Below are 6965 nucleotides of genomic sequence, written 5' to 3' on the forward strand. Positions count from 1 at the left end.
CTCAAGCATGGCAATAATAATGAGGTTGGCCCAGGATTGGGCAGTATTTTGTTCTGCTGTGCATAAGGTCGCTATGAGTCAGTACCAACTCAATGGCACCTTACAAAGACAACAGCAACATATTCAGAAGTAGTTCATCCCTCTTTCCTAGTGTGTCTTAGTCTGAAAACTTAACTGAAATGTGTCCATCATGGTATTTTAAATAGTGTTGACATAACTTCCAGAACCACAGAAACATGCCAAGTCACAACAGCACAATAAACTAACAGATGAGTTGAGGAGAACATCTCTTGTACTCCCCCCACAAAACACAAAACCAAATGAAGGAAAAAGTGGTTTTGAGGTCAGGTCTAATACTACTACCAGATAGCACAGGACTGCTAACCACAAGGTTGACAGTTCAAAATTCCCTGTTGTTCCTCTGAGACCATATACAGGGTTGCTATGAGTCAGAACCAGCTCAACCTCACTTAACAACAACAACAAATGTGGACATCTTTCCAAATCATTGGAGCTTTACTACATGTTTGTGGGAATGCTGCCTCACAAAGACCAGTTTTTAGTTGGATCAGCATTTAAGGAAGGTCAAGAAGACTTAAAAGGTGAATCAAGACAGGAAATCTGTCAATTGTGATTAATGAAAGAATTGTGGCTGAAGTTCTAAAACGGTTGGAAGAAGACTGTCCAATTATCGTTGATGCAATGGCTACTGAAGCTGGCATCTTTCATGGTTCTACATTTTCAATTGTTAGTGAATAGCTTGGCCTTAGCAAGCTCTTATTTCAAAGGATGCCAAAAGCATTGTGTGAAAATAAGCTAGCTGAAGAAGTTCATCTTTCTATCAGTCTTTTAAGCAAGATCGAAGTTAATGAAGATAATTTTACGTAACAAATTTAATCAAGGGTGAGTCTTAGATTTACTGAAAGAATCTAGAGAAAACGTTCCAATCAAAACAGTGACTTCTGAGGGGGTCTGTTAGGCCACTTAAAATTCAAGGCATCAAGGTCAACTCAGAAGGTTATGGTAGCTGTTTTGGGGGATCCCCAAGGCATATTCTTAGTAGAAGTTTTCAAAGAATACAGGGCAATCATGAGGATTTATTATGAAGACATTTAAAGAAATTTAGAATTGTGTTAGTGAGCAAAAGGCCAGAAAAATTATGCTAAGAAATAAGTTTCCATTATGACAATGCATTTGCTCATTTTTCAAGGGTAGCAAAGGGTGTCCTGCAGGAATTTTGTTGGGAAACCTTACCCCATTTAACCTGTAGGCTGATTTTACCCTTTAAGATTTTGTTTTGCTCCCCCCAAATTCAAAGAACCTTTAAAAGGAACTTGATTTGAGTTCCTTGAGGATGTTCAAACTGCTGTTTTGGCATGGTGCAAATCAAAGAACACAGAATTTTTTGGGAAAGGGTTAGAGAGATCTATACACCTTTAGAAGTGTATAGATCTCAATAGAGTGTATGCCAAGAAAGAATGGCTTCACATTTTGATATTTTGTTTAATAAAGATTTCTATGATTGTGTAGCAACACATATTGACTTACCCTCATATTTATATGTACACTGTAAATTATTTTTGTCTGAACCAAAACATTAAAAACAAAACCAAAAGTATGGATTCTTTTTTGTATGTACTTAAAGAGGTCACAAATGAGTTACAGAAGTATTATTCATGGGAGCCTTCCCACTGTGTTTAAGAATTTGCTGCTCTGTTAATAAGCAGACTATAGAAAACCTTGCTCCTTTTCTCTCCTGCTCCTCACTTGTTCAGCTACAGAACATGGGAAGCAGAGCTGAGGTCCTATAAGGTGACACTTGATTTATTTCTGGATTCCTCTATCTATATGTATGTGTGTGGGTGTGTGCCTAAGTGAGTCAGCTTTTGCTCAGCCATCTTACCAGATCAGCTCCCCAAAACCTAAATTTGCGTTTTTTAGCTGAAGTCAAGGACCCATCAAATTCATTCCTTCGAGCTAGAATTGGGAGAGAAAAACAGAATTTCATTGATGGCAGATCCACTCCCTTGGCATAAAATCTCCATATGCACCTGTTCAAATAGGTCTCGGGTGATTTTTACTCTCCCAGCATTTAGTTGACATAAAGAGCACAGAGCAGTTCTTCATTTATTTTACAATTCAGTGAGCACCAAATTAAGTTTAATAACCATGATAAACACACACATGCACACAACTACCCATCACCAATTAAAAAAAAAAAATTACATTCTGGCTAATGGCTAATAATAACACTTGAGTTATGCTCTTTTTTTTTTTTTTTTTCCCCAACACCAAGGAACTATTTTAGACCATTTAATTATTATTTAATCACAGAATTTGAAGCATTTTTTTCAAGATCCAAAGGAATTCTTCATCTATAGCACATAAATGATATTTTTTATTTAGAAGTAAAGTAACTAGTGATATTCAATAGCATTGACTACAGACTAACTATTAGAGTGGTGAATAATACCACATGACCTACAGAGTAAATAACACAAGAAGGGCAGGAGGTTGAACATTTAAGATGTTATCTCTGTGATGTGCTTTGTGAAATTCTGGACAGAGATATCTTCCTACAGCCTACTCAGTCTGTATATTCTCAGAATCACTGAGATAATTATCTTTGACTCCTATGCTAAAGTTGGCACAAACCTGACTGTATTATGAAATTGACCAACTGCTGCCAGTGTATTCAATGAATCGGAATCTCATATTACCCTTATGACTATAGCCTGAAAACACCCACCACCTCCTATCCAGTCCTGTTCCACCCAAATATGTAACCTAAAGAAAGGGTGTAGTGTCCTAACACCCAGATTCTGGGGGAGGCAGTGTTGGTTTGACTAAGTATCTTGATGAAGGGACAGAAGAAAAGTGAAATTTCTGTTTGATTATCCCATTATGAAAACAATTACTATCAAGTTGACTCTGATTTATGGCGGCTTCATGAGTCTCTGAATTGAATTGTGTTCCATAGAGTTTTCATTGGCTGACTTCGATGGCACTAGATTGCTAGACCTTTCTTTTGAGGTGACTCTGGGTGCACTAAAACCTCTAATCTTTTGGTTAGCAGCTAATTATGTTAACAATTTGCAACATCCAAGGGCTCCTTGTCATTCTAGTGGTGGTTGTTGGGTGCCAGTGAGTCAGTTCCAACTCACAGCGACCTTGTATTGAGTTTCTGAGGCTGTAAATCTTTACTGGAGCAGAAAGTCTCATTGTTCACCCACAGAGTGACTGGTAGATTTGAACTGGTTCCTTTCAGTTAGTAGCCCAGCTTTCAATCCATTATACTACCAGGGCTCCTTCCATGACAATCTAGGTAATTATTAATTGTACAGTACTTGATAAGGTATAGATCCCTAGGTTGGGAGTCTAATAATGTAGAAGACAGATACACCAACATCATCTAGGCTGCAGAAGTTAAAACATTACTTATCTGTGAGGTATTGTTAATAAAATTGCATAAGGAAACATATATGTAGACTCTATAGTATTGAATTGCATTAGTTGACCTGGTGATGAAGGATTTGGAGCCTTTCCTACCCAGTTTCCCCCTTGACTGTCCTTCACTCTCCTTGAAATGCCTTGTGGAACCTTAGGGAATTGTGGAACCCCATTTGGGAAATGATTTACATACTTTAACTGTTTGGTTAAAGGATCCCAGTGGCCATAAAGCAGCAGCAAAGATGCTGTCCCAGATTTACTTCTTCTGAATGCCTTCATCGTTTGTCCCTAGAGAGATAACATCTGCACACACACACACACAAATGAATGAGGGTAAATAAAAAAGTACTGCTACAAAATCATAGAAATAGTTATTAAACAAAAAATATTAAAATGTGAAGCTATTATCTCTTTGAAACCTCCTCCAAACCATGGTCATAATCTGAGTTTACCTTTCTGCCTTGAATATAACTGGTCCAAGCAGATCCTTTTGGAAACCACTCTTTTGATTTGACTCTTAATTATTTTTTGTAATATTTTGTTTGCATCAAACTTGCATAGTAGCCAAAAAAAAAAAAAGTCAAAACACAATGAAGTCACATATAAAAGAATAATATACAATAAAAATTAAAAATGTTCAATGGCATTTAATAGAAGGTATTTCTATAAATAAAAATTATAATTCTATTGTTATGTCTTTCAAAGTGTCTGATGCTTCACAGTGCTAGAAGTGATTTTTATCAGATCACATGCAAAAATGTGCAACATAATCCATATTAATGACACAAAAAGTAGGCTAGTCATTTGTCAATGTTTCGTTGTTGCTAAAAACAACTACCAAATCCAGGTCCCATTCATTCTGCACTTAGACTTTTAGTCACTTTGCTTTACAATATTCTAACAGTCACTGATAGTGTTCTTCACCACGACTTTCAGGTTGACGTCACTTCCTATCTGCAGACTGTCAGGACCGGGGAGGCGCCTGTCCCAGATTTATCTCTTCCGAATGCCTTCATCGTTTGTCCCTAGAGAGACATAGAGGTTGGATCAAACCTGGCAGAGTTCTTGTTGTTGTTGTTGTCAGGTGCCATCGAGTCGGAACTGACTCATGATCAAGTGTTTTTATATCAGTGATGACACTTACTGACATGGATGTTTGAAATAATTGGCAAACATGGTGATGAAGTGATCAGTTATGCTAGAGATTATCTGTAACTCAACATCTGGTAAAATCAGATATGCGAGTGTCTCAGCTCCTTCAGCTCTCTCCTCCAGTATTTTCTCCTTATTGAACATTCAAACCAAACAAGGCAATGTCTAATACAATACTGTTATCTGTTTGAATTGCTCCACCTCTACAAGTATAAGTGAAACATTTTGTTGATGTGAGCTACATCTCAGTAGGTGTATTTCTCAGCAGCATCTTCACAAAAATTAACCAAATAACATTTATGATGGTCATAGATACCTGGGGATTTCCAAAAGCTAAACTCAAGAAGTATTTCAGTACTTGCATTCCAATTTTGTAGGACACTGAGGTTATTTTTGTTGTTAAGTGTAGTTAAGTGGGTTCCAACTCATAGCGACCCTGTATAGGGTTTCCGAGGAGTAGCTGGTGGGTTTGAACTGCCGACCTTGTGATTCGCAGTCCAGTGCTGATCCTATAGTGCCACACAAGGAATATTCTGAACTGCATTGTGGTTAAATAAAATTATTTGATGATCTGGCCCCTTAAAACAGTGAAGTCTCACAGAAGCATTCCAGGGTGTAGTGAGGCTTGCTATGCTGCATCCTGATGCTTGGATTACCTTGGCATCTTTAGCTACTCAGGAGAGACTGGTTTGGTGAAGATGGTGTGCAAGAATCAGAGGCAAGCTTCAATGAACTTCAGGTGTGGAGACAGTAGTCCGTGCAGTAAGGCAGGGATAATATTGCAGTCCGGTAGAGACTTGGCATTGTGCTCGGTACCCACTGCAAGACTTTTCAATACCACCGCACATTCCATTTTCAGCTCTGTGTTTGAGGTTTCTTGCTGAAGCAAGTATAGCAATCTTGAAACAGCTCCTAAAACAATGAGGTTGGCTTTTTGTTTATTGTTTCCAATCATGCCATTTTACCTGCCTATGTCACCTTACTGGTGATCAGGGTCAAATAGCTAGTCAATATAGTGGCGACTGCTAACTGTTACTTCCAAGAGGACGCTTATGGGAATTGGCGTGTCCAGTGGTGGTGGTGGGGTGCCGCGGCGTTGCTTCCAACTCATAGCCACCCTGCATAGCATTTCGGAGGCCGTAAATCTTTACAGGAGCAGAAAGCCTCATCTTTCTCCCACAAAACCACTGGTAGTTTTGAACTAGCTGATCTTGAGGTTAGCAGTATGATTTTTAACCACTATGCTAACAGAGGTCCTTGGAGTCTCCAGTAGGCATGCCTTCTCACCTAGCTGCTGGCGGCACATGCACCAACAGCTCTTTGACTGTAAACTCTTGACTCAATGGCAGTCACCTGTCCACGGCTCAGAAATAGCAGCTGCTCTCAACCTGGGTTAGAGGTCTTAACTTTTTTTGTTTTTTTAAGACACTATAATGAGACTGGTGTGGTATTGCAGGATAATAAGCAGGACTATAAGGTCAGTTTGAGCCACAAGGTCTGTGCTTCAAGCCCACCAGCTGCTCCTCAGAAACCTTACTGGGGTCACTATGGTTGGTGCTTAATACCACCAATAAAGTGACTAAACTTTGTGTTTTACTGAAAGAACCTGTCAGCAGCCATCCACTGATTGAAGAGACATGTTTTGTTTGGAATAAACCATATATGTGTATATATACATATGTGTGTGTTATATAAATATAGATATATGTGTGTGTGTATGTATACAGGGTGGCTAATGGGTCAGAATCGACTCGACTGCACTTAACAACAACAACTATCTATCTACCTATATATGTATATAGGTAGATAGATAGTTGTTGTTGTTAAGTGCAGTCGAGTCGATATGTGTATGTATATATATACATATAATGGTGTCCTGGTGTGGCACTGTGGGTTAATGAGCCAGATTGCAAGTTTAATGTTTGAACTGCAAGGTTGGCGGTTCGAGCTCACCAGCTGCTCATCAGAAACCCTATTCAGGGTTGCTATGGGTCAGAATCGACTCGATAGCACGTAACAACAGCATACATATACATTTGTTCTTATTGGGTACTGCTGAGTCACTTCTGTCTCATAGTGACCCTATCTACAACAGAATAAAACACTGCCTGGTCCAGTTGTAACGTGAAACTGGAGAACAAATGGAGTGTGCCCATACTACACTATTATTATTGACTGGTTATATGATTATTGGCAGTGTGTTGGTACGCACACATACACATTGGGCCCATTTATATACCTGGTACTTATCAGACAAAGGAATTTTTCTCAGTGCACAACAACATTTATAGAAAAGGTAACATAAGATGGGGTACTTCCAAAAACCTAGCTGCATGATCAGGCCATAAAGAAGCAGCAAACAT

The 6965-nt window shown here is 38.8% G+C and overlaps 1 pseudogene; it reads right to left on the minus strand.

The window, feature by feature from the left end:
• The window catches only part of LOC102836469, a 9820-nt pseudogene extending 4137 nt beyond the window's left edge, over window positions 1-5683 (minus strand).
• Between the last annotated feature and the right edge of the window lie 1282 nt (window positions 5684-6965).

The sequence above is a fragment of the Chrysochloris asiatica genome, unplaced genomic scaffold (assembly GCF_000296735.1).
Source record: "Chrysochloris asiatica unplaced genomic scaffold, ChrAsi1.0 scaffold00080, whole genome shotgun sequence".
Classification (NCBI taxonomy): Eukaryota; Metazoa; Chordata; class Mammalia; order Afrosoricida; family Chrysochloridae; genus Chrysochloris; species Chrysochloris asiatica.